Source organism: Callithrix jacchus, chromosome 3 (genome assembly GCF_049354715.1).
Source record: "Callithrix jacchus isolate 240 chromosome 3, calJac240_pri, whole genome shotgun sequence".
NCBI lineage: Eukaryota > Metazoa > Chordata > Mammalia > Primates > Cebidae > Callithrix > Callithrix jacchus.
Genome location: NC_133504.1, coordinates 147,879,617 through 147,906,859, shown reverse-complemented (window position 1 = coordinate 147,906,859; position 27,243 = coordinate 147,879,617). Strand labels below are relative to the sequence as shown.

At 35.3% G+C, this 27,243-nt stretch overlaps 1 long non-coding RNA gene across 1 annotated transcript in view; it reads right to left on the bottom strand.

The window, feature by feature from the left end:
- Positions 1–27,243, bottom strand: part of LOC118152096 (uncharacterized) — a 60,916-nt gene that overhangs the window by 11,833 nt on the left and 21,840 nt on the right. The window contains exon 3 of the long non-coding RNA XR_008479911.2: positions 8,079–8,142. This is a non-coding gene — a long non-coding RNA (uncharacterized LOC118152096). The remainder of the gene's footprint in view (positions 1–8,078; positions 8,143–27,243) is intronic.

Below are 27,243 nucleotides of genomic sequence, written 5' to 3'. Positions count from 1 at the left end.
GTGCACAGGAGTTGTGTCTAATCCACTATCTTGGATCCTCTCCCTATTTTAAAATGTTATTAACATTGGGAAAAAGAACATTGTGAAGCCACTTTGCAAAAAATTGGCAGTGCCTCCAAATCTTAAACACAAAATTAGAAATTCTATTCCTAGTTATACACCCCCAAAAGTGAAAATGTCTATACACAAAAAAACTTTTATGTAAATGCTCATAGCAGCATTATTTTTCTTAACTTACGTTTTAGGTTCAAGGTACATGTGCAGGTTTATTATACAGGTAAATTGTGGATGATGGAGGTTTATGTACAGATATTTCATCACCCACATAATTAACATAGTACCAGATAGGTAGATTTTCCATTCTTACCCTTCTCCCACCCTCCACCATCACGTAGGTCCTTGTGTCTGTATTTCCTTTCTTGGTGTCCATGTGAACTCAATATTTAGCTCCCAATCATAAATGAGAACCTGCAGTATTTAGTTTTCTGCTCTTGTGTTAGCTTGTTTACGATAATGGCCTAACCAAACAAGTTGTTGCAAAGAACATGATCTTGTTCTTTTTTATGGTTACATAGTATTTAGTGGTATATTGTACAAGACTTTGGTGCAAAAGTAATTGCAGTTTTTGCCATCACTTTAATGGCAAAATAGTACCCAAAGCAATTTCGGTAGTGGCTTCTCCTGTCAAACTACCATGATATTTTCACAGAACCAGAAAAAAACAATGTTAGATTGGTGCAGAAGTTAAAAGTAAAAAGATTCCCCCACTGAATAATGATTACTGGTCTTTCCCATTTTGTTCTTGTGATAGTGAATGAGTCTCACAAGATCTGATGATTTTATAAAGGGAAGTTCACCTTGTAGATACTCTCTATTTTGCCTGCCATTATGCAAGATGTGACTTAGCTCCTCCTTTTCCTTCCATATGATTGTAAGACTTCCACAGCCATATGGAACTGTAAGTCAAATAAACCTATATTCTTTATAAATTATCTAGTCTCAGATATGCTTTGATTAGCAGCATGAGAATAGACTAATTCAGCAGTAGTTTTCCCATTGCTTATTATTGTCAGCTTTATTGGAGATCAGATGACTGTAGGTGTGCAGGTTTGTTTTTGTGTTCTCCATTCTGTTACATTGATCTATGTGTCTGTTTCAGTTCCAATATCATATTGTTTTGATTACTGTGACCTTGTAACATACTTTGAAGTCATGTCCCATGATGCCTCTAGCTTTGTTCTTTTTCTTAGATTTGTGTTGGTTATTTGGGCTCCATTTTTGGTTCTATATGAATTTTAAAACAGTTTGTTTCTAGTTCTGTGAAAAATATCATTGGTAGTTTGATAGGAGTAGAAACTGCCAAAACTACTTTGGGCAGTATGGCCATTCTGATGATATTTGTTCTTCCTATCCATTAGCATGGGACTTTTTCTCTTTGTTTGTGTCTTCTCTGATTTCTTCCAGTGGTATTTTGTAATTTTCTTTGTAGAGATCGTTCACTTCTCTGGTAGTTGTATTCCTATGTATTTTATTCTTTTTGTGGTTATTGTGAATATCATTGAATTTTTTATTTGGCTCTCGGATTAAATGTTATTTGTGCATTGAAATGCTACTGACTTTCATACATTGATTTTGTAAAGTTTGCTAAAGTTATCAACTGAAGGAGCTTTTGAACAGAGATTATGGGGTTTTCTAGGTAGAGAATCACATCATCTGCAAACAGAGATAGTTTGATTTCTCTCCTTTTGTTTGGATGCCTTATTTTTTTCTCTTCCATGATTCCTCTGGCTAGCATTTCCAATACAATTTTGAATAGGAGGGTTGAGAGTAGGCATCCTTGGCTTATTCCAGTTCTCAAGGGGAATGCTTTCAGCTTTTGCTTATTTAGTATGATGTCAGCTGTGGGTTTGTCATAGATGCCTCTTACAATTTGTGGTGCTTTCCTTCAATGTCTAGTTTGTTGAAAGTTTTTAACATGAAGGGATTTTGAACTCAATGGAAAGTCTTTTTGCATAGATTAAGATGTTCATGGAATTTTGTTTCTATTTCTCTTTGTGTGATGAATCACATTTCTTGATTTATCTGTGCTGAATTAGCCTTGCATCCCAGGTATAAAGCATAATTGACCAGGCTGGATTAGCCTTTTGATGTGCAGATGGATTTGGTTTGCTAGTATTTGTTGAGGATTTTGAATCTATGTTCATCAAGCATATTGGCCCAAAGTTTCCTTTGCTTATTGTGTCTCTGCCAGGTTATCAGACTAATGCTTCCCGAATAGAATAAGTTAGGGGGGGGAGTCTCTCTCTCTCTCTCAATGCTTTCAAATCATTTCAATAGAAATTATACCAATTCTTCTTTATAAATCTGGTAGAATTCAGCTGTGAAGTTGTATGAGCTTTATCTTATTGGTGGGCTTCTTATTACTAATTCAATTTGGGAGCTTATTATTATTAGTTAGTATCAATGATCAATGTACCATTTTGTTTAGGGTTTCAATTTCTTCCTGGTTTAATCTTGGGATGTTATAAGTTTCCAGAAATTTGTCTATTTCTTCTGGATTTTCTAGTCTGTGCATTGAGGTGTTCATAGTAGTTTCTGAGGTTTTTTTCTATTTCTGAGGCATTAGCAATAATGTTCCCTTTGCCATTTCTGATGGTGTTTATTTGTACCTTATGCCTTTTTTTCTTTATTAGTCTTGCTAGCAGTCTATCAATTTTATTTATTTTTTCAAATTAAAACAACGGCTGGATTTGCTGATGTTTTGTACTGTTTTTAATGTCTCAGTTTCCATCAAGTCAGCCCTGATTTTGGCTGTTTCTTATTTTCTGCTGGCTTTGAGATTGGTTTGCTACTGTTTATCTAGTTCTTCTAGTTGTGATCTTAGGTTGTTAGTTTGAGATCTTTCTAACATTTTGTTGTGGGTGTTTAGTGCCACAAACTTCCCTCTTAACACTTCTTCCATTTTGTCCCAGAGATTCTGACATGATATATCTTTGTTCTCATTAGTTTCAAAAAATTTCTTGATTTCTACTTTAATTTCATTGTTTACCCAAAAGTCATTCAGGAACAGGTTGTTTAATTTCCATGTAAACATATGTTTTTGAGTTATTATTATTATTTATTTCTATCTTTATTGCACTGTGGTACTTGAATGTGGTTGGTATAATTGTTTTTTTTTTTTCAATTTGTTAAGGATTGTTTTATGTGTGATTATATGATTGATTTTAAAATACATGTTATGTTCCGATGTGAAAATGTATATTTTGCTGATTTTGAGTGAAGAGTTCTGCAGATACCTGTTAGGCTCATTTGATCAAGGGCCAATTTTAGGTGTTAAATATCTTTGTTAGTTTTCCACCTAGATAATCTGTCTAATGCTACAGGGGTGTTAAAGTCTATCATTATTATTGTGTGGTTATGTAAGTCTCTTCATAGGTCTCTAAGAAGTTGTTTTATTATTATTGATGCTCTTGTGTTGGGCATGCATATAGTTAGGTTTTCTTGTTGAATTGAATCCTTTTTCATTATTTAATACCCTCTTTGTCTTTTTTTTATTGTTGTTAGTTTAAAATCAGCTTTGTTTAGAATTAAAATAACAACTCCTGCTTTTCTGTTTTGGTTCTTTGGTAGATTTTTCTCAGTCCCTTTACTTTGATTTATGGGTATCATTCCATGTGGAATGGTTTCCTTGAAGACAGCATACAGTTGTATCCAAATTGTTTATTCAACTTGCTATTCTGTGCCTTTTAATCAGGGCGTGTATCCTGATTACATTCAAAGCTAATATCGATATGTGCAGATTTGATCCTATCATCATGTTGCTAGCTGGTTATCATACAGATTTGGTTTTGTAATTGCTTTAGAGTATCAACGGTCTATGTACTCAAGTGAGGATTTCTTGTGGTGGCTGATAATAGTGTTTGTTTTACATATTTAGCATTCCCTTCAGGATTTCTTAAGACAGGTCTGGTGGTAACAATTTCCCACAGCTTTGGCCCCAACACTATGATGAATGTTGTGGGCCAATGTGTTTCATAATAGCAATGGAAGCAGGATCCATATTCACTTGCATGTGCCATCACGGCTGTGGCAGCATGGTGGGGTTGGCTGCACTAGCATGGCCAAAAAATTAAGACACCTCAAATTTCCACCAGCTGATAGATGAAAAATCAAAACATGTTTTTTCAGACAATGGAATATTTTTTAGCAATAAAAATAAATAAAATTATGATATATATTGGAACTTGGATGAATTTTATAATCCTTATGCTAAGTGAAAGAAGCCAGTTATAAAACACCACATATTACATAATCCTATTCATGTATAATGTCCAGAATAGACAAATCCAAAGACATAAAAAGTGAATCAGTGATACAAAAAGTAAATTAATCATTTGGAGAAATTTAGGACAGAAGGAAATAGAGATTGACTAATGATGGCTATGGGATTTCTTCTTGGGGTGTTGAAAATGTTTTGAAATTAGATATTTTTGAAAGTTATAAAACTATGTGATTATAATTACCATGTATTTTTTTACTTTAAATAGATAAATTTTATAGAAATAAGTTTTATTTCAATCAATTGCTTATTTCAAAGGTGCCCTTAAAAAAAGATTCCAGCACAGGGTTTATTTCTTCAGTCTCCCTTGTATGGGATTTATTTGAGGAGTCATTTCATTGACAAGGTGGTCAACAGCTACATTTTCAAAACTTCTCAACTCCAGATTTTCTAATTTATTTAAAATTGATACCCAAGTGCCATCACTTTCTGGCCAATATTTAGCAAGTACATATATAAGGCTTTGATATTTTCCTTTTCTCTCGGGGAAAAGAAAAACAGCAAGGTGAGTATCCCCAGAATCTTCATTAAAATTTATCATCGCATTAACATATTTAGAGTGTGATAACAGAAAAAAATGTACAAATATGCATGATAATCAATATAATATTAATACTATTTGCATATATTTTATTTTTTACTTAAAATTACTGAAGACTTCAGTAAAATACTTGATAACACAATGAATATAAAAGATGCATGCTTTGAAAAATACCAACAATAAAGGGTATAAAATATAAAAAACAAATCCTGGGCAATATATTAATTATAAATGTGACAACTGAAATGAGTAACTGAGGGATAAGTTGCAATCATCAAAACTTATTAAGTTATTTTAGGGTGTGTCCAGGAAAAACATGAACCACAGACACATCTTTGTTTTTCTACAGATGTTCTCAGGAGATTAGGTATTTTTACATTTCTTGAAAGGAGGGTGGGGATGCATATAGGACAAGAGGCAGGGAGGTGGTTAGGTGAATACTACATTTTACATAAGATGTATGTCTGGAGATTAAAAACAAAATAAGCAATCAATTATGCAGATGTCTTCGGGCAGGTGATAGGCGTCTTGACTTAATTCTGTATCTGGGAAGATAAGCTTGCAATGAACATTTTCAGTGTGAAGTTTTCAGAGCTAGGCTTAGATTGTAGACCTAAAGACACAATTTGCATGCCCTTGTTATTGGAAACTAGCAAATAATCTATTTATGAAATATCTGTGGTGACTTTCCTTCCTTGATGTCTGATGCCTTTTGCTTCTCCATGGGGATCTGGCTGATGCATACTGTTAGTTACAGCCTTCATTAGGAAGAGGACATTATAATTATCTTCCTTTTTGCATACATTTGGGTGATCCTATGACTTTCTAAATTTTCTTTTACAAATGTAAATATTAATATATTATGAATATGTATAAAATAATCAATGTTGAAGTAATGCAAATTTTCTAAAAAATAATCAATAACGTAATATAATTATAAATAAAATACCCAACATAAAATTTTAGGTTTTATTAGGAATGCTACTCGATTACTATGAAAACTCTTAGAATTAAATTTTAATTTTGGAGCCCATAGCATGAAACATGAGGAGTAATCTGTAAGAGATTTTTGAAATAAATATGCTGACAGCATTTTTTATTTTCTTGCCCTCAGGTGACTAATGAGGATGAGTATGTCTCCTGTTAATCAGGACAAGTGTGTTTCCTGCTATGCAGCTCTCGCCACATATTTCATTGAGTTACTTGCAGGAACTCAGGAAAGTGGAAGCTACAGGCAAAATTATACATCAATACATTAAGTTTACACATTGATTTTAGCCTAAAAGTTTGTGATATGTTTAAGCAGAGGCTTACGGGTCACAGGTATATTTAACGATTTTTCTGACTTGTAATTGTTGAATAAAGAGAAGCTTTGTTTAAAAATTCGGAGTCAGTAGAAAAATGTTGACTGATAACAGGGGAGTAACTTTCTCTGAGCCCTTCAGGGAGAAACTTAGAACAAAAGGCAATAGTTAAAGTTTAGTCTTCACCTTCTTATGACCTAATCAACTTTTAAAGACCTCACTTCTTAATGTCATCACATTATGGATTTTAAACATAAATGTTGTGGAGACACCAACAATCAGACCAAGCACCTTCTTTCTGTTGTATTCCTCTCACATCACCACTCTTTTTAATCAGATGTCATTTCACAGTAGGCAGGTCTATGCCAGCCTACCCCAAAATCCCAGAAAGCTGAGAGGCCAAAGAAAGAGGTTGTCAAACTCAGTTTCTTTTGAAGAAACTTTTAATAGAGACTTATGTACAGAAGCTACATCTGTGTCTCAGGTGGTGGCACAACGAGATGATGGATCTCTGCACCATTACCCCCAGACCCAGAGATGGTATGCCATAGGTCAGGGGCACCCATGTTTCAGAGGAAATAGGTAGAAATTTGCTCTAAGGGAAGGATTTATTGTAAGTATATGCTCTTACACAAGGAACAATAAACTCAAAGCCTCAGAGGCATTCCAGGAACCAGGGTTGATCAGAAGTCAACATGGCAGTTTATGTTCCAAATGTGGTTGCTCTAGCTGCAACAGACATCAATCTTGAAACACTGATTTCTTAAACTAGCCTAATTTCTAGAGTCTCTGTGTTATCCACCATGGGTTCTTTGGTTCTGAATACAACAGAAATTAAAACAGGGCCCAAAGAGTTTATCGAAACAAGACATTATTGGAGCTTATGCCTGGGCATAAGGGAGGCAGCAAAAAAGAGATTCTCTGGCCTGCTCCCTGCAAAGGAATTGGGAAGGCATTTGTTTATAAGGGTCTAAGTTGGGAAAGAAATGATTTTCAGGCACGTAGAGGCAGGGAACTTTTAAGCACATGGATCACGTGTCTTATTAGCATGTTAAATCTTCATACTGGGTGTAATTTTTAGTATTATAATTGAGAAAAGGTTAAAGATTGGTCATCCTCATGGCCTTGCACACATGTGGGAGATAGGGCTTCTCTTCAGTAAGATTTACGGTAGGAGCTGCTTATTTTAGGTTCCTCAAGGCCCTGCAATCAGTTAGTGTGATGCCTTGAGCAAGATTTACGGTACAGCATCTGGATGATCTGGTTGGGGTCCCCACTGGCCAAGGGACTCTCCCAATCTTTTTCAGTAGAGATCCCCAGTGGGGCATGAAATGGTGGAAGGCAAGTGCTGAGGGACTATGTTAACTTCTCTTCCCGTGTCCACAAAAGGCATGGTTTCAAAGGCAAAAACTTCCCAGCACCATGTCTCCATCCACCTCCCCATCTGGAAACCTAGGGTTCTTTGTCAAACTATCCCCTGGGTAGGCTAGGTAAAACTTCAGGTGTGCTCCTTCGTTTAAAAAGACCACCAAATCCCTGGAAGGAGGGATTCTGCTGTGGGCCTGATGGCCAGTCCAGCATGAGTCAAAAATCAATCACTCCAGGGGAAGTTTGGAAGAACTGCTCTCACTGAACAAGAACATGAATGGGGTGGGAGTAACTCTGGGGTTAAAATCCCCACTACTCCCTTACTTATACAGACCCCATCGAAATCCACCCATTCCCTTACCTATAAGGACTCCATCTCTGGATCCCCTCTGAGGACAGCATGGGAGCTTGCTCCCTCTTTCTCGCTCTCTATTTTTCTTTCTCTCTCTCTCTCTCTCTCTCTCTCTCTCTCTCTCTCTCTGCCTAATAAATAGCTTTGTGCAAAACTCTCTGGATCGATACTTACTTTAACGAACTCACCATGTCACCGGGGCACTCTCTCCATTCTTGAGTGAGTGAAGCCCAAGGACCTGAGAAAACACATCCGATCAGGGAACAGTGAGCATCTTTGGGACACCCCACAGCCCTGCCCCAGTCACCTTGATACAAGTGCCATCTTGGATCTGTCTCATTGAGTATTTCTGGTATGTAAAGACAGTATTTTCCAATATTGGCTTTTCATTTCTTATCTTTTGAATTTGTAAAAGTTTGTAGTATTTTATTGTCTTTGCTTCAAAGACAAAGAAGAAACGTTACTCTCATAAAAAGGTCTTCTTTCTTCTTCATATACTCAATGATAGAATAATCTTCTTACTACTATTGGTTCACATTCTAGGCCATTGAAGTCTGAAGACATGAGCAGGTCTATTTAAAGGGTAGTCCAAATCAATTGATTTTATTTATATGTTTGGAAAAAAGAAACCCAGTAGTCCCATCTTAGCCTCAGGGAATACATTCCAAGAGTGGATGCCTGAAACTATAGATAAAACCAAACTTGATTGCTGTCAATTAGAACACATTTCTGTTCATGTCTAAACCCACAAATTTAATCCCTTTTGCATATTGACCAAGCACAAATCACACATTGTGGCTTAACTTTTGCAGTCTGAGGTGTGAAAGAAAAACTAGCATAAACTTCTGTTTCCTTCTTCATAATTTCATAGATAGAAGATTTGTTCTTACCATGGATATTAGCAGACTAGTATACAATTTTTTCTTATTAAATTAGAAATGTTCTTTTTATTTTACTTAAAGGGAGCACTTTGCAGCTTCACTTTGTTATATCCAAACTGCCAGCATTACAACTCTTGTACTTTGAGAGTGGCATTATTATTAAGAAAAGATTACTTGAACACAGCCATTGTGTGGAACTTCGAGCCACACTGAGAAACATTGACAGTCAGTAATTGAGACAATATTAAGATACTAACAGGTAGGTAGCATATATACTCAGAACAGCAGCCAATTTAAAACTTATATCTTGTTTATTTCTGAAAAATATTATATAATTTTTGGGTAACCATAACTGTGGAAAGTGAAACTGCAGATAAGATAGGACTACTATATGACAGAATTTATAGTTTCTTTCTGTATTCCCCTGAATATGTATCAAACTTGAAGAAGAAGAACATTGAAAGTGGCCAGTGTAACTATCTACTCATAAAAGTACCATTTGTCTGAAAGTTCTCAAACTTTTCAATTTTAGCTGGTAATCCCTTTTATTTTCAGTTTAATATTACCCTATATAACTAGATAAGAAATTGGATAAGGTTGAGGAGGAAACTAACTAGTAGCAAAATTTTTCTAATTTGGTAAACCTTAAAAGCCTATGTACAGGAGCACTGTGGGTTTTGAGAGGAACCTTATCTGAAATTAAAACAATGTCTATTCCTGAACATTAGGTAAAAACTCAGTATCTATTGTTGTAGATGGTATTATCTTCTCAAAGTATTAGAACTTTTGTTTCAATGATAGGACTTTTGGTTTGTGCTTATTTCATCATCTAATACCTAAAACTGGGGACATGTAACTCTCACGAAAAGAAAGACCAATTGAGAGCAGTACTGGTATACAGATGTTAGTGTGGAGCCATTATTTTCTTGTCTTTCATGAAATCACAGAGTCAATATATAAAATAAATGATTATACAGAAACAATTTTAATGAAACTATGTGATAGATAAAAGTCTAAATAATAAAATAATTGAAAGAGCTACTCCTTTCAAAAGCAAGGATATCAACCAGAGTGACAAAGGAGATATGGATAGGGCACTATGCAGATTTCAGATAAAGTCATTTTCAAAGTACATTTCTAGAAAACAATATGCATATCTTGAGATTTAAAAAGTTTGAAATCTTCTTTTGAAATGATAGGCTTATGATAGAAACCTTCCCTCAACCTACTTGGGATTTTAAGAAGCAATATACACATGGATAAATAATCTTACAAAGAAGTTTGGGAGATGAGATGGAGAAAGACGTGTAAATAGAAAACTCGAGCTATCATCCCTCTGCCAGAATACCAAATCAAACAACCATCCACTCAACGAAACATTCATAAGAACCAAATTATCAGGTGCTTTATTAAGCACTTAGTTTTAACATAATAAAAAATAAAGAGTCATCAAATAGGGTAGAAAAGATAGCGTTGTATTGCCTACATCACCTTTCCCCAACCCCAGGCAACAAAGAGTGGAGAAAATGTTTGGCTGGGGGAGGTAGAACAATTGACGGTGGGAATTTGCATTGGAATCAAACATTGCCCTGTTACTGTGGAACACAACACAGGGAAAGATTATGCCAGTGCCCTTAAAGAAGCATTTAGACCAGTACCGGGCCAGATGGGAATCCTCTGCTTCAACAGGAAGACCCAAAGTTCTAGTTGGCTGCATCATTGGCTGAATAAAGGGGTCTCAGGCCCAGAATAAATTTGAGTGGCAGTCAGAACTCAGTAACTGCAGTAAATTTGGGCAAGCCCTAGTACTATGCTAGTCTCGGAGGCACCAAGCTTGAGGTGCAACCCAGTTTAGACAACAGACATGGTGTTCATGGAAATGTGTATGTGATCCCTCTTCTAACTCCTGTAATCCCCCAGTGGGTTCTTCCTTGCTGCTTCACAGACAAAACAAATTCACTGAGATTGTAGTATCACCGTAAAGAAAGACTTCAATTAACAGTAGGCTAACAATATTGAAGACGGCGTTATTACTCAAATTAGTCTCCTTAAGAACTCTGAGGCTAGAGTTTTTACAGACAGTTTGGTAGAAGGGGGCTTAGAGAATGGGTGCCACTAAGTGGGGATAAAATCCAAGAGATATGGAAAATGGACCTTGTGCACTGAGTCTGTCTGTCTCTGGACGGGGACCACAGAACCAGTTCAGTCACGAGTCATGGGTTTGGGTGGGGCCAGTCAGTTGCCACAATGCAAATTTCCAAAAAACTTCTCAAAATACCAACCTTAGGTTCTACAGTAGTGATGTTATCTATCAGAGCAATAAGGGAAGTGACAAATGTTGTGACCTCTGGCCATATGACTCCTGAGAAGTAAGGGATTATAAAACCATGCCTACATAGTAGCAGAATTCAAGCTTCTTCCATAATCCTAATCTCATGGTCTTTCATTAGTTTTAGTCCCTGAGCAAAGAGGGGATTAGTTTTAGAGAGGAACTATTATCATCCTTGTTACTAAGATAAACCATAAACTAAATTCCTCTCATGGTTAGCTTGGCTTATGTCCAGGAATGAGTGAGGATGGCCAAGCCATGAGTCTAGAAGCACGATGGAGTCAACCATGCTGTATTTCTTTCATTGTCATAATTTTTGCAAAGATGATTTCATCCCAGGTAGTGCATCTGAAGGAGGGACTCCTACCATTTGAGGAAAGGAGAGGAAAAAGTGTAGAGGACTTTGCCTTGCAACTTTTACTGTAGCTAGTCAGCTACAGTAAAAGTACCAGGAGATTTCTAAAGCCCCAGATTCCAGGAATTTGTTCATAGATGGAGTTTGTAGATCCATTCTTGGTCAGAAAGTAATCTGCATGCCTGGAGGAATGGATGAAAGCCCAGCAGAATTCACCACTTTCTGACTAATGTGCCCTTCTGCCTTGAATAAGTATCAGCCACAGCCAGGCAGTCATAGCCATGGGCCTTTGGTGAGCCCCAGGACTGTTCTGGTCTGGAAGGCTGTGAGCTTCAGGTGTGACCCAGCATGATGCCATTTGTGGTGGCTACTGGAGTGCTTGCATGATCTGTCCCCCAACTCCCGGCAGCCAAGTACAGAGCTTGTGGAAAAGAGAGGAGGGAGGGAGGGAGAGAAGGAGAGAGAGAGAGAGAGAGAGAGAGAGAGAGAGAGAGAGAGAGAGAGAGAGACTTTGCTTTGTAACTCAGGAAATTCTATCTTATCTTTACCAAGTTCATGAAAGTTGTTTATCTACAAATTGGCAAGAGTCACAGTATTCCTGGACTAGTGCACCTCTCCTCCTCCCATGGTGAAACAGCTACAGTGACCACAGTCTTAGGTAACAACATTCAGTTCTTTATGAATTCTGAGAAAGTATTCTCAAGAAGGATGGGTACAAACAAGCTCAAATTTTGAAGATTGGAATAAATACCTAACTTTACAATGCTAGACCTCAACAATCGTCTACAAATATTAAGAACATCAAAGAAAACATAACCTCAGCAAATGTACTAAGGGCATCAGCAACCAATCCTGGTGTGATAAAGCTATGTGACTTTTCAGGCAGGGAATTCAAATTAGCTGTTTTGAGAAAGTGCAACAAACTTTAAGGTAACATGAAAAAGGAATTCGAATTCTATCAGATAAATATAACAAAGAGATGGAAGTAATATAAAAAAACAAGCAAAATATCTGGAGCTAAAAAATTTAATTCACAGACTACAAAATGTGTCACTGTGTCTCAAAATCAATTGAAAAAGCAGAAGAAAGAATTAGTGTTCTCAAAGACAAGCTACCTGAAAATTTAGTCAGAGGAAAAAAATGAAAAAATAATAAAAACAAACATCCCTACATGATGCAGAAAATAGCCTCAAAATGGCAAATCTAGGAGTTATTGGCCTTAAACAGAACATAGAAAAAGAACTGAGAGTCAGAAATTCTTTCAAATAAATAATAAAAGAGAACTTTTCAAACCTAGAGAGGAATATGAATATCCATATATAAAAATGTTAAACAATACCAAGCAGATTCAACCCAAATAAAGCCACTTTAAGGCATATCGTAATCAAAGTCTCAAAGGTTGAGGACAAAGAACAGTTCTTAAGGCAGAAAGAGAAGATAAGCAAATAACATTTAATGGAGTTCCAACACATCTGGCAGCAAAATTCTCAGTATGAACCCTACGTGCCATGAGGAAATAGGATGATATATTGAAATGATGAAGTAACAGACATTTTCAACCTAGCTATTATATCCAGCAAACTTAACCTTGAAACATGAAGGAGACATCTTTGTCATGAAATCTTTGGCTGTGTCTTTGTCCTAAATGGTATTGACTACATTTTCTTCCAGACCTTTTTGTAGTTTTGGGTTTTACATTTAAGTCTTTAGTTGACAAATGGAATTTCATTAAACTAAAGGGTGTCTGCCCAGCAAAATGAACTATCAACTGAGTAAACATACAAATTACAGAACGGGAGAAATTTTTTTTTGCAAATTATACATTCAACAAAGGTCTAAAAGGCTATTGTTAAAATGTCAAAAAATCTCATGATTCAGAATGGCTATTGTAAAAATGTCAAAAATAATAGACCTTGATGAGGTCGTGGAGAAAAATAAGTCTCATATACTGTTATTGGAAGTGTAAAAGTTCAACCATTGTGAAAGAAAGTGTAACAAATTCCTCCAACAGCCGAAGACAGAATTACCATTTAACCCAGCAATCCCATTACCAGGTATATATCCAATGCTATATAAGTCATTCATTCATAAAAATCACATCCACACATCTGTTTTTTGTGGCACTACTAACAATAGTGAAGACATGGAATCAACCTTAATGCCCAAAAACGATACTCTGGATAACAAAAATGTGTTACATATAAACTATGGAATACCATGCAGCCATGAAAACGAAACAAGATCTAGTCCTAGCAGGGACGTGGAAGGAGCTGGAGGCCATTATTCTTAACAAACTAAGGCAGAAACAGAGAATCTAATACAACCTGTTCTCATTAATAGGAAGCTAAATGAAGAGAACACATGGACACATAGAGGGAAATAACACACACTTGGCCTATCAAAGAGTGAAAGGTGGGAAGAGGGAGAGGATCAGAAAAAAACAACTAATGCATACCAGAAATAATATGTAAGATAAACACCCATGACACAAGTTTACCTATATAAAAATCTTGCACATGTACCACTGAACTTAAAAGTTAAAAAAAAGAAACATGAAAGAGAAATGAAGACTTTTTTAAACAAAATATAAGGGATTTTGTAAACACTAGACCTGTCTTACAAGAAATGCTAAGGTGAGTTCTTAAGCTAAAAGAAAATGATGATAATGAGCAACAAAAGCCCACCTGAAGCTATAAAACTCACTGGTAAAAGTAAATACAGAGAAGAATACAGAATACTCTGAAATTTTAATTGCATTGTGTGAACCAGTCATATTAAAATGAGAACTAAAAGACAAACTTATCAAAAACAATGACAAATTGATAAAAGATAAACAATATAAAAAGATGTAATTGAAGACACCAAAAAGTCAAAAAGCAGTTGAGGATGAATTTAAAGTGTAGCTTTTTAGTGTTTTCTTTGTTTATTCTTTACTTTGCTTTGTTATTGGAGTTTAGTTGATATCAGTTTAAAGTAATTGGCTCCATGATATTGGTAGGTCTTATAATAAATGCAATACAAAAGCATAGAGCGTATATACAAGAAATAAAAAGCAAGAAACTAAAACACACTACCTAAGAAAATCACTTACACACAAAGTAAGAAGGAAAAAGAGGACTAATAAAACAACCAGAAACAAACATAACAAGTAAATCTCATTAAGAACTCTATCACTGCAAGTAACAAAATGGCAGTAGCATTATCTATCAATAATGCTGAATGTCAATTGATTAAATTCTTTGATCAAAAGACATAATATGGCCCAGTGGATTAAAAGAACAGCAAGAAAAAACAAGACCCAACTCTACGTTGCCTATAAGAAATTCACTTTACCTATAAAGACACATATAGAATTTTTTAAAAAGAGATAAAAAATATAACATGCAAATTCAGATCCAAAAGATTAGGAGTAGCTATTCATATATGAAATAAAATAGTTTTCAAAACAAAAATTATAAAATGAAAAAGTAGGAGGTCATATACACTCATAAATGAGTCACTTCATTAAGAAGATACAATACTAAATATATATGCACCCAACATCAGAGTACCTAAATATATAAAATAAATATTATTAGAGCTAAAGAGAAAGGTAGGGCCAGGTACACTGGCTTATGCTTGTAATCTCAGCCCTTTGGGAGACCAAGGCATGTATATCACCTGAGGTCAGGAATTAGAGGCCAGCATGGCCAACATAGTGAAATCTCATATCTACAAAAAAATTAGCAGGACGTGGTAGTGGACACCTGTAATCCTAGTTACTCAGGAGGCTGAAACAGCAGAGGCAGAGGTTACAGTGACCCAAGATTGCACCATTGTACTCCAGCATGGGCAAAAAGAATGAAAATGTCTCAAAAGAGACAGGTAGACTCCAAAACAATAAAAATTAAGTACGTTAACACCACACTTTCAGCATTGGTTAGATCACTGAGAAAGAATATCAACAATAAAACGTCAAATTTAATCTGCACTATTTACCAAATTGAACTAATACATATTTGCAGAACATAGTATTAAACAGCTGCAGAATGTAAATTCTTCTCATAAATACGTGAAACATTCTTAAAGACCATATGTTAGGCCACAAGCCAAATCTCCACAAATTCAAATAAAAAAATAGAATTATACCAAGTATCCTTTCTGACCACAATGGAATAAAGTTAGAAACTATTATCAACAGGAGCTTTGAAACTATACAAATACATGGAAATTAAATAATATGCTCCTGAATAATTACTGTATTAAATTAGAATTTAAGAAAGAAATTTAACAATTTATTAAGACAAATTAAAATGGAAACACATTATACCAAAACTTATGGGATAGTACAAACAGGAGGTTTATGACAGTAAATGCCTAGATTTAAAAAAACAAAAAATGAAAGGCTTTAAATAAATATCCTAATAATACATCTTAAAGAGTTAGAGTGAAAAGAGCAAACCAAACCCCAAATTAGTAGAAAAAAAACACAAAATAAAGATCAGAGCAAAAATAAGTTGAGAACCAAAAAATAAATCAAAATATTAAAGGAACAAAACATTGGATATTAGAAAAGACAAACAAAATCAACAAATTTTCCACAATTAGTCCATTCTCACAGTCCTATAAAGAACTACGGGAGACAGTAATTTATTTAAAGAGAAAAGAAATTTAATTGGCTTACAGTTCTAGAGGCTGCATAAGAAGCATGTCTTTGAAGGATCAGGAAACTTACAATCACGTCAAAAGGCAAAGGGGAAGTCAGTACATCATAGTACATGACTGATATAACAGAGAGTGATGGAGGAGGTCTACACAATTTTAAACAACCAGATATTGGGAGAACTCTATCATGACACAGCACTGGGTGAAGGAGGGTGCCAATCTATCAGAAACCACCCCCATAATCCAATCAACAGGCCCCACCTCTGACAGTTGGGATCAAAATTAAACATGAGATTTGGGTGGGAACACAGAGCCAAACTATATAACTCCATCCCTGTGCCCTTCCTAATCTCATGTCCTTCTTATTTTCCAAAACACGGTTATGCCTTCTCGGTAGTCCTCCAAGTGTTAACTCATTTCAGCATTAACTCAAAAGACTAAGTCCAAAGTCTTATCCAGACAAGGCAAGTTCCTTCAATTTATTTCCTATACAATAAAACACAAGTTAGTTACTTCCAAGATTTAATGGTGGTACAGTCATTGGGTAAATGTTCCTGTTCCAAAAGAGAAAAATTGGCCAAAAGGGGTTACAGGCCCCAGGCAAGTCCAGAAGCCATCAAGGAAGTCGTTAAATCTTAAAACTCTAAAACGACCTCCTTTGATTTCATGTCTCACATCCAGGACATACTGATGCAAGCTGTGGGCTCCCAAGGGATTGGGCAGCTCTGTCTCTGAGGATCTGCAGTACACGGCCCCCACAGCGGCTTTCACAAGCTGACATTGAGTACCTGCAGCTTTTCCAGGCGCACTGTGCAAACTCTTGGTGAATCTACTCTTCTGGAGTCTGGAGGATGGTGACCTTCTTCTCTCACTCCACTAGCCAGTGCCCCACAGGGCCTCTGTGTGGGGACTCCAACCCCACATTTTCCATCTACACTGCCCTATGAGAGGTTTTCGTGAAAGCTCCACATTTTCCATCTACACTGGCCTACGAGAGGTTTTCGTGACAGCTTCATTCCTGAAGAAAACTTCTGCAAAGACATCCAGATGTTTCCATATATCCTCTGAAATCTAGGCAGATACTCCCAAGTCTTAACTTTTTCCCTCTGTGCACCCACAGGCCCAACACCACATCACATGGAAGTCACCAATGTTACTTATGGCTTGCACCCTCTGGATGAGATTCCTGAGTCATATGTGGGGCCATTTTAGTCATGGGTGGAAATGGAGAAGATGTGACGTGGGATGCCGTGACCTAAGGCTGCACAAAGCAGTGGGCCCTGGCCCTACTCACAAAATTATTTTTCCCTCCCAGGCCTCCAGGTCTGTGATGGGAGGGCTGCCACAAAGGTCTGTAAAATTGTCTGGGGGCCACTGTCTTGCCTATTACATTAGGCTCCTTTTTACTCTTGCCTATTTTTCCCACTGTCTTGCCTATTAACATTCAACTCCTTTTTAGTCATGCAAATTTATGCAGATGACTTGAATTTCTCCCCAGAAAATGATTTTTCTTTTATACCACGTGGTCAGGCTGCAAATATATCAAATTTGTATGTTCTGCTTCCCTTTGAAATGTAAGTTCCAATTTCAGACCATCCCTTTCTGAATGTACCTGAGTACACTCTTAAAAGAAGCCAGATCACATCTCTAATACTTTGCTGCTGGGAAATGTCTTCCAACAAATGCCCTTCATCATCTCTTCCAGGTTCAGATTTCCACAGATCTTTAGAGCAGGGACACAGCACTACCAGTTTCTTTGCTAAAGCACAGCAAGAATTACCTTTACTCCAGTTCCCAATAAATTTTTCATCTCAATCCAAGACTTCTTTAGCCTGGAATTTTGTCTACATCACTATCAGAATTTATGTCAAAACTATTCAACAAATTTCTAGAAAGTTCAAAACTTTCCCTCATCTTCCTGTATTTTTCTGAGTCCTCCATACTGTTCCAACTTCTGCTTCTACATCTTCAGGTGTCTTTATTGCAATGCCTCACTTCTCTGGTACCAGTTTTCTGTATTAGTTCACTCTCACACTGCTATAAGGAACTACCTGACACTGGGTAATTTATAAAGAAAAGAGGTTTATTTGATTCATGGTTCTACAGGCTGTACAGGGAGTATGGCTGAGGAGGCCTCAGGAAACTTAGACTCATAGCAGAAGGCAAAAGGGAAGCTGGTACGTCATACATGGCTGAAACAGCAGGAAGAGAGCAATGGTGGAGTTGTCACACACTTTTAAACAACTAGATCTCATGAGAACAGTGTCAAGGGACAGCGCTAAGGAGATGGTGCTGAATCATTAGAAACCACCCCTATGATGTAAGCATCTCCCACATGGCCCCAACTCCAACACTCAGGATCACAGTTCGACATGAGATTTGGGTGGGACATAAGCCAAACCATATGAATCAATAAATTTTTAGCCAGACCAACTAAAAAAATAAAAATAAAAATAATAAAAAACACAAATCAGTAAATTCAGAAGCAAAAGGGAGACCTTACGACTGACACCACAAACATTAAAAGGATTATTAGAGAAAATTATAAGCAATCATATGCCAATAAATTGGAAAACTTAGAAGAAATGTGTATGTTTCTAGACACATACAATGTAGCAAGTTTGAAGAAATAGAAAATATGAACACAACAATAAGAAATAATGAAACAATAATAAAAATTCTCCCATCAAAGAAAACCAAGACCTGATGACTTCACTGCTGAATTTTATCAGACATTTAAAGATAAACTAAGACCAATATTTATCAAACTATTTCAAAAAAGTCAAAAAGTAAATACTTTTAAACTCATTCTATGAGGCCAGTATCACTCTGATACAAAAAGTAGACAAAAATACAACAACAAAAAACTACAGGCCAATATCTCTAATGAACACAGATGCAAAAACCCTCAACAAAATACAAGAAAATTGAATGATATATTAAAAAGGTAATTCATGATGATCGACTGGGATTAATTTTAGCAGTGCAAATATGTTTCAACATACTCTAGTCAATACATTGAATACATTGCATCAACAAATAAAAGTAACATATGATCACTTTACTGATATCAGAAAAGCATTCAGTAAAAGTTTTCCCTTCATGAAGAAAACTCTCAAAAAACTGGGTGAAGACAGAACATGCCTCAAGATAAGAAAGGCTACATTTTACAAACTCATATCTAGTATAATACTGAATGAATAGGAAAAAACTCACAGCTTTTTCTCTTAGATCTTGAACAAGACAAGAATACCCATTTTCACCGGTTTTATTTAACCTAATGCTGGAAGTTCTATCCAAAACAATTAGACAAGAGACAGAAAATGGGTATCCAAATTAGAATGAAAGAACTCAAATTATCCTTGTTTGCAAATGATATCTTATATTTTACAAACCTAAAAATCTATCCGAACTAAAAAAAAAAAATATTCTCTAAACTTACAGGATACAAAATCAACAAAGAAACATCAGTAGCATTTCTATATGCCAGCATCAAGGAATCTTAAAAAGAAACCCAGAAATTAATAATATTTACAATAACTACAAAAGTCTAGAAATAAACTTAACCACAAAAGTCAGAAATCTCTATATTGAAAACTATATAACATTGATAAAAGAAACTAAAAGGAACACAAATGAAAATGTAGTCCATGTTAATCTTTTAGAAAAAGCCGATATTGTTTAAATGTCCTTACTACCCCAAGCAATCTATAGATTCAATGCAATCCCTACCTAATTTTTAATGATATTTTTTACAGAAATAAAAAGTGTTATAAAATTATATAGATCAAATAACATAATAAAGTCCATATATGGCAATTGTATAGGGTAATGGGGATGGAGAAATAAAGAAGGACTGGAAAATATGACAGGTACAAAAATGCAATTAAATAGAAGGAATAAGATCTAATAATTGGTAACATAGTAGGGCAACTATAGTTAATAATTTATGTTATATTTCAAAATAGCCAGATGAGTGGAATTGGAATGTTTCCAAACACAAAGAAATGATAAATGTTTGAAATAATACATATTCCAATTATCCTGATTTGATCATTTGATGTTGTATCAAAATATCACATTCACCCTAAATATTTACAACTATTATTCATAAAATTTTGAAATTCATAAAAATTTCATAACAAATTGAAATAAAAATAATTTAGTGTCACATTTGGTGTTTTGTTCTGGTGTGTGTAAGGACATAGAAATAAAAATAACAGAATAGAATGTCTAGAAGTAAATGCAATTTATACTTAACATATAGAAGGTGCATGCCATGATCTGAATGTTTATCTCCCTTAATATTCATATGTTGAAACATAATATAATACTATATCAATGTACAGTGTTAAAAGTTAGGGCCATTTGTAGGTGTTAAGATCAGAAATAAACTTCTGTTGTTTATGAGCCTCCCAGTCATGGTATTTTGTTATAGTTCTCCTAACCAAAAAAATATAGTTTTCTTCCAAGGAAGTAAGGATGGGTTATATAAAAAATTTTATTTGATAAACATAGTAGCTCTTTCAGTGAAAAGATTAAGTCTTCACCCTTTCCCCACACCCTACACAATAATAAATTCCAGTGGATCCATTTCAGTTGTAAAATATGACATCACAACAAAACTTGAAGAAACGATGAAATATAAAATTTGGGGAAGAAAAATGGGAACAAATCGTGGCACAAAGTATGACACAAAAGTCAAAAATTATAGAAGATACGATTGCTAAAGTTGACTAATTAAAAACATAACTTTGCTCAAAACCACAACATAAAAAGTAAAATGACAAATGATAAATTAAGAAAATATTTGCAAATTATACAGAAGAAAAAAATACCTTTAATATATCAAATGTTCTTACAAATTAATAACAAAAATACCCAAGAGAGAACTGGCAAAGGAGAGTTCAAATAATACAAAGGATAAATGACCCAAAACATATTTTCAAAAGCTCAGCCTCAATTTTATAAGAAGATAACAAATTAAATTATATTAAGATAAATTACTTTATTAAAATGCTAATTTTTATAGAAAGATAATACTATGTTTGCAAGTCGAAAGCTTAAAAAAGGATAGCTATTGTGGTTAAGACAATAAATTGGAACAGTTTCTGGGGAAAGAAATCTGGTAGAATCTATCAAATTTACAAATGCAAATTTATTTCACCTTGAAATCTAATTTCTATACATTTATGCTATAAATATACTTACATTTGTAAAAAAATTTTGTATTAATAAGTATGTTTTTTTAGTTATAATTAAGTTCGGAAATAATAATAATCCACCGGGCTAGTTAAAAACACATACAATCCAACTTTGTGCTATTTAAAAAGGAAATTATTAGTTGACAAAGAGCCAACTGGTGTGTGCGTGTTTGTATTCATTTATAAGTAGAAAAGAGGGGAAGAAAACACAATGCAGAAGAGTGTCAGGGTGTCCTAATTTTTAGAAACAAAGGTAGAAAATTATATATAGATACATTTATGAGTATGTGTTTGCCTGAATATACGTAAAATATCTGTGATAAAAAGGACACTAATGGCATAATGGTATTTTTTTGATTCTATGAAGGAGGAACTGAATAATGGGGGAGAAAGGGTGAGTACCTGGTATTTTATGGCTACTAAATTTGAATTTATTCAAATTCAATTGAATTTTGAACTAAGTGAGCATGTTATCCGTTCAAAAAAGTATAAATAAAATATTTGTTTTAAAAAACATTAAATGAGAAGTTTTATATAGACTACAAGAAAGCTTGTTTGCCCACATACCATCTGAGCTGTTAAAGACTGACTAGCCATATGTTGGTTTGTGCTGCTTAAGTCTATGTAGTTAGACAAAGACAGCAAGGAAGAGGCTTCTGAGCTTCTTTCTGTGTATGTGAATAGGCCGCGATGAGGGGTGGCAGCCATGGGACATGAGGGAGACCTTAATTATTTTAATCTTAGATGAGGCAGGAAACTCATGCTAATTAGATGAGCATGAGTGTCTTGTGCAGCTTCAGGTAATAACAAGAGTCAGATTACTTAGAAAGGCCCAGCTCTCATTCAGCATCTGTGCAGAAGAGGGTTAGAAGTTCTGGTTTTGTAGGAGTGCTAAATTTTAATACACAGTGTCTCAACTAACAAGGATGAATGTATGTCACATTCTGACAACAAACATTGACAATTCCCTTTGCAAGTAAGTGTAAGTAAAATGATAGGGTTAGAGAGAGAAAAGTGTCCTTTTCAATATTCATCAAAATAGGAGAGAGGACAAAAAAATGTTATACTTACTGATCAAATCTAACTGGGTATAGAGACAGAAATAATATTTTTCATCTCTCCCAATCAACAACATTTTATTTTACTGAAGGGGTGCTTGAGAAGACTACATACTTTTTTTTGGTAGTGAATGTAAGGTTTTCTGCCTAAAGATCTGTTGGATTCCTGTTTTATTCTTTCAGTTCGAACACAATACTAAAGAAATTCCTATAGTCAATCTTGGGTATAATCTTGGAATTTGAATTGGTTCTTCTAGCTTCAAACTCATCTCTTTAATCACCTTTGATAAATACTATTCTTTCACACTCTGGTTTACCTCTGTATGATGTTTTCTCAGGAAAATCACATTTCTAAGATGTATGAAGTTTATTGTCTGTATTTTTCCAACCCTTCATTGTTTTCTACCTCTTTGCCATTTTTTTCTCTCTTTTTTTTTTTTTTTTTTTGTAAATTGTACTGTAAGTTGTGGGGTCCATGTGCACATCCCGAAGGGCTCTTGCATAGATACACACATGCCATGGTGGTTTGCAGTCTTTTCCCCACCCCATTGCTTACATCAGGGATTTCTCCTAGTGTTTTCCCTCCCCCTGCTGTCCCTCCCCTAGTTCCCCAGCCCCCAACCTACCCCAGTGTGTGATGTTCCCCTCCCTGTACCAATGTGTTCTCATTGTTCAACACCCACCTATGAGTGAGGCCATGTGGTGTTTGATTTTCTGTTCCTGGTGTCAGTTTGCTGGGAATTATGGTTTCCAGATTTATCCATGTCCCTACAGAGGACACAAACTCATTGATTTTTACAGCTGCACAGTATTCCAGGATGTATATGTGCCACGATTTCCTTGTCCAGTCTATCACTGATGAGCATTTGAGTTGGCTTCAGGTCTTTGGTATTGTAAACAGCGCCACAGTGAACATACTTGTGCATGTGTCTTTATAGTAGAACAATTTCTAATCCCTTGAGTAAATATCCAGTAATGGGATTGCTGGGTCAAATGGAATTTCTATTTCTAAATCCTTGAGGAATTGTCACATTGTCTTCCCCAATGGTTAAGCTAATTGACAGTCCCACCAACAGTGTAAAAGTTTTCCTTTTTTTCCACATCCTCTCCAGCATCTGTTGTCTCCAGATTTTTTAATGAATGCCATTCTAACTGGCATGAGATGGGATCTCAATGTGAATTTGATTTGCATTTCTCTAATGGCCAGTGATGATGAGCATTTTTTCATGTGTTTGTCAGCTGCATAAATGTCTTCTTTTGAGAAAGTGTCTGTTCATATCCTTCACCCACTTTTTGATGGGGTTGTGTGTGTTTGTTTTTTTCTTGTATATCTGCTTTAGTTTTTTGTAGATTGTGGATGGTAGCCCTTTGTCGAATGGGTAGATTGCAAAAATCTGTTCCCATTCTGTTGGTTGCCAGTTCACTCTAATGATTGTTTTCTTTGCTGTGAAGAAACTCTTATGTTTAATTATATCTCATTTGTCTATTTTGGCTTTAGTCTCCATTGCCTTTGGTGTTTTAGTCATGAAGTCCTTGCCTATGCCTGTCCTGAATGGTATTGCCTAGGTTTTCTTCTAGGGTTTTTATGGTGTTAGGAATTATGTTTAAATCTTTAATCCATTTGCAGTTAACTTTAGTGTAAAGTGTAAGGAAGGGGTCCAGTTTTAGCTTTCTGCACATGGCTAGCCAGTTTTCCCAACATCAGGGAACAGGGAATCATTTCCCCATTGCTTGTTTTTTCAATTTTGTCAAAGATCAGATAGTTGTAGATGTGTGGTATTGCTTCTGAGACCTCTGTTCTGTTCCATTGGTCTATCTCTCTGTTTTGGTACCAGTACCATGCTGTTTTTGATTACTGTAGTCTTGTAGTATAATTTGAAGTCTGGTAGCATGATGAACATCAATGCAAAAGTCATCAATAAAATACTGGTGCACCAAATGCAACAGCACATCAAAAAGCTTATCCATCACGATCAAGTATGGATAAGTACCCTATGCCAGGGTTGTAAGTCTCATTCAACACATTCAAATCTATAAATGTAATCCATCACATAAACAGAAACAAAAAGAAAACCACATGATTATCTTAATAGATGCAGAGAAGGCCTTTGACAAAATTCAGCAGCCCTTTATGCTAAAAACCCTCAATAAAGTGGGTATCAATGGAACATATCTCAAAATAATAAAAGCTATTTATCACAAACCCACAGCCAATATCATATTGAACAGGCAAAGCCTGGAAGCATTTCCTTCTAAAACTGTCACCAGACAAGGATGCCCTCTCCCACCGCTCCTATTCAATATAGTATTGGAAGTTCTAGCCAGAGCAATTAGGCAAGAAAAAGAAATAAAGGATATTCAGTTAGTAAAGGAGGAAGTCAAACTGTCTCTATTTGCAGACGACATGATCATATATTTAGAAGACCCCTTTGTCTCAGCCCAAAACTTCCTTAAGCAGATAAGCAACTTCAGCAAAGTCTCAGTACACAAAATAAATGTACAGAAATCACAAGCATTCCTATACACCAATAACAGACAAATAGAGAGCTAAATCATGAGTGAACTCCCATTCACAATTGCTACAAAGAGAATAAGATACCTAGAAATACAACTAACAATGGATGTAAATGACCTCTTCCAGGAGAACTATAAACCACTGCTCAAGGAAATAAGAGGACACAAACAGATGGAAAAACATTCTATGCTCATGGTTCGGACAAATCAATGTCGTGAAAATGGCCATACTCTCCAAAGTAATTTACAGATTCAAGGCTATCGCAATCAAGCTACCATAGACCTTCTTCACAGAACTGGTAAAAACACTTTTATCTCTTTTCTATCACCTTTCTTAGGTTATTCGTCCATGGTATCTGTCAAGTATGGTGTTTCCTATAGCTCTGACTTCCTCTGCTATAGTGTTAATCTGTGAATAATATTCTAAAACTGACTTAGTTATTTTCATTGTAGAACCTGGAGTAATTGCACTCTAAGATGGCTACCTCCATCTCCTTGTTCATGAGCATATAATAGGCTAACAACACAGAGGCCAAAGCATGCTGACGTTTTCTGATTTTTTTACCCAATTTACCAATTTACCTAATTGCTCACCAAGATCCCATCAGTTTTCCTTGTTCTTGGCTGTCAATTCACTCTATGATTTTTCAGCTAACTTTTAACTCCAAGTTTATGTTCTCATTACTGTCCTTTAGAAATGGGTTTGCCAATTTAATTTCTCAACTACACTTCTTGATATTGAGTGGAGTTTCCATGATTCTGCCTTCCTGCCTGGTTATTACCATTTAAAAATTTTTATAATTCTGTTAAGACAACTATTTCTATTAATTTTCACTGGGTGTGTAACAAATTACCACAACTTTGGCAGCTTAAAACAACATACCTGTTATATCCTGCTTCCAAGAGTCAGTGTCTCATCATACCCTAACTAGATAGTTTGTACAGGTCTCATAAAGCTGCAATACAGAAGCTGGGCAAGGTTGTGCATGTCTACAGTCCAACTACACAGGAGGCTGAAGTGGGAGAATCTTTTGAGCCTAGGAGTCTGAGGCTGCAGTGAGCCACGATCACCCCTAGCGCACTTCAAACTGGGTGTCAGAGCACGATATTTTCTCAAAAAAGAAAAACAGAAAAAGAAAAAAGGTCTCAGCCAGGGCTGTGGTCTTATCTAAGCTTAGGAGTCATCATCTAAATCCATGTAACTCTTGGCAGAATTAACTTCCTTGAAGTTACAAAGTTGATGTTGACTTGCTTATTTCCAGAGCAGCAGGCAAATCTCTTTGACCTAAGTGAAGGCCCCAGTGTCTTCAGAAAATTGCTGGTCTGATTAGGTAGCCCCACCTCGTATAATATCTTTTTTTATTAACTCAAAGTCAACTGACAAGGGATCTGAATTTCTTCATTTTTTTTTACTTTTGCCATATTGCATACTCATGGCATTAATATTCCTTCTAACGTTCTTTCCCATACTCAAGGTATAGTAATTATACAAGAACATGGATCATTGATTGCTATCTTATAATTGATCTATAAATGTCATGCAACCTTCATAAAAATTCCAGTTGGTCTTTTTAGTGAAATTAAAAATTTTATTTTTTAAATAAGGAAATACAGATGACTTACAATATCCACAATTAAATAAGAATATATTTGAAATACTTGATCTGTTTCTTTTCTGTGCTTGCTTTTAATACATGGTGTTAACGTAATTGATTTATTAGCAAATAAATCATTGAAACAGAAGAAAGTGTCCAGAAAAATAATCACATATATATGATCAATTAACTTTAACAAAAGTTTCATGAAAATTAAGGCAAAGAATATTCAATAAATGGTGGGAGACAAATCAAAAAATTAAACTTTGACTTCTGCATCACCCTACACATAAAAATATTAATTAATTGCATACTACAGACCTTAGTTTGAAAGGACATATATGGCACTACTAGAAAAATACATAGAAGAATATGTTTATTGCCTTGTGGCTGGCAAGATTTCTTAGGTATAAAAACAGCAGTGAAATGAAAGATAAGAAAATGATAAATTGAATTTCATAAAATTAAGAACTTATTCTCGTCAAGAGACATGTTTAAGGAAATGAAAATTCAAGACACAGACTAGGAGAAATGATTTATAATGCAAGTATCTGACAAAGAACTCGTATTTATATATTTCTGGAGAAAATATTCCTTAAAAACTCTTTAAATAAGACAAACAACTCAATAATTCTACAGTAGGCAGAACTTCACAGAGAGAATATACTTAATGGCTAAGTTCATAAAATAAATAGTGATCAGTATTATTAATCATCTTAGTATGGCAAACTGAAAATCACAATGAGCTATAATTTCAAA